This window comes from Dama dama, chromosome 5, assembly GCF_033118175.1.
Source record: "Dama dama isolate Ldn47 chromosome 5, ASM3311817v1, whole genome shotgun sequence".
Lineage (NCBI taxonomy): Eukaryota > Metazoa > Chordata > Mammalia > Artiodactyla > Cervidae > Dama > Dama dama.
Genome location: NC_083685.1, coordinates 82,763,197 through 82,765,342, shown reverse-complemented (window position 1 = coordinate 82,765,342; position 2,146 = coordinate 82,763,197). Strand labels below are relative to the sequence as shown.

The 2,146-nt window shown below is 48.6% G+C and overlaps 1 pseudogene; it reads left to right on the top strand.

Moving 5' to 3' along the window:
* Window positions 1-431: 431 nt before the first annotated feature.
* LOC133055582 (peroxiredoxin-2-like) lies at window positions 432-1,212 on the top strand (annotated as a pseudogene).
* The last annotated feature ends 934 nt before the right edge of the window (window positions 1,213-2,146 follow it).

Here is a 2,146-nt window from a genome sequence, read left to right as displayed (position 1 = left end):
GGAAAATAAACACAGAATGTTTATAGTCAATTATCAAATCTTTCTAAACCAGAGGTTGGCAAAGTTTTTCTTATAGGGCCAGATGGATAAAGATTTTAGGCTCTGTGGGCCAAGAGACACAGTGAAAGCTCTTATTATTTAAAAATGTAGTCATTAAAAAAGGTAAAAAATATTTTTAACCTGTGGGCTGTTAAAAACAAAATTAGCCACTGGCCAGATAGGGCCCAGAGCTGTAGTTTGCTGGTCTAGACTTGTTGATATCCTTTAGTCACTAAGTTGTGTCTGATTCTTTTGTGATCCGCTGGACTGCCGCCCGCCAGGCTCCTCCATCCATGGGGTTTCTCAGGCAAGAATACTGGAGTGGGGGCCCTCCAAAGGGAGTCTGCCCATACAGAGTCCGTGCACCCACCCTTGCCCACGCACCTTTAGTCATGGCCTGCAGCAACGCGCATATGGAAAGCCCGCCCTGGAGTTCCCGGCCCCCGCAGGGGCGCAGGGGCGCAGGGGCGGATGGTGCCTTCAAGAAGGTGAAGCTTCCGAGAACAAAGGGAAATACAGGACCCGCTTTTTCTCCCAGCTGCAGTTTACCTTTGTGTGCCGGGGCCTTTGTGTGCCGCACGGAGATCATCGCCTTCAGCAATGTGCTACGGGCTTGCACAAGCTGACCGGTGAGGTGCTGGGCGTCTCCGTGGACCCTCAGTTCACTGACCCGGCTTAGATAAACACCCCCCACCCCAGAAGGAGGGAGGCTTGGCCCCCTGAACATCCCCCTGCTGGCCCGTGTAACCAGAAACTTGTCCCATGATTATGGTCCCAAGGAGGATGAAGGCATTGCCCACAGGGGCCTCTTTATCATCGATGGCAAGGGTGATCTCCAGATCACCCTCAGTGATTTGCCTGTGGGGTGCTCGGTGGATGAGGCTCTGCGGCTGGTCCAGGCCTTACAGTTCACAGAGGAGCATGAGGAAGTCTGTCCCACCGGCTGGATGCCAGGCAGTCACAGTCAAGCCCAGTGTGAACCACAGCAAGGGAGTCTTTCTCCAAACACAACTAGGCTGGCAGATGGGTGGCAAGCTTGGGCTATTGGCCACGATCTGTGCCCCTACCTGTGTGCCCCCTCCTGACCCAGGAAAGGCCAGACCTGCCTCTTTAGACTTGATGGTCCAAGATGGAAGAGGGGCTAAGCCAAGGCCTTCTTTACCTCCTAGCTGAGAGCTAGGTGAATGACCCCCTCTTTGGAGCCCACATAGCTGGGAACAGGCCTAGAGGTGATTAATAAAGTATTAGTGCATACGTGCTAAGTTGCTTCAGTCCTGTCTGACTGTATGTAACCCTATGAACTGTAGCCCACCAGGCTCCTCTTGTCCACAGGATTCTCCAGGCAAGCGTACTGGACTGGGCCATTTCCTTCTCCAGGGGATTTTCTAACCCATGTCTCCTGCACTGGCAGGCGAATTCTTTACCACTGAACCACTAAGGAAGCCCGATCTAGACTTATCCTCACTCAAATATGAATAATGAGGAAAATCACTGGATCTGTCACTGTTACAAAACACAACAGAAAAAGATAAACAGAGCATACATAAGAGAGAGATATATTAGCAAAGATACTTTAGGTCATGTCAGAAATCCAATCTAAACTATCTTCAGAGAAAAAGGATTATTAGCTCAAATGACTGAGCAGCACTGGTCGATCAAAAGGGGGAGCAAAGTGATCTTTTCCTTCCATCTCTTTTGTCAGCTCTTCTCTGTGATTCAGTTGCTTTCAATCAGCAGTTGTAAAAAAAAATATATTGGAAATCTGGATTAAGCAAAAGATTTGGGGAAAGTAAAAATAACTAAAACTGACCCATAAATATCTGTATAGATGCATAACTTGAAAGTGACTTAAAAACTGGTGAAGAGAGAAATCCTGGTGGTCCAGTGGGTAGGACTCTGAGCTTCCACAGCAGGGGGCTTGGTTCCTGGTGGGGGAACTAAGATCCTGCATGCCCTGTGGCACCTCTAAATAAAAGGAAAGAAACAGTAAGTGCCAGCATTGAATAGTTAAGGTTGGGGCTGGAATGTTCTGGACTTGCCAGCCAGGCCCTGCCAGCTGCCTGTGTCAAAAAAGCAAAAAAGAAGTTTAAAAACTAGTTTAAAAAAA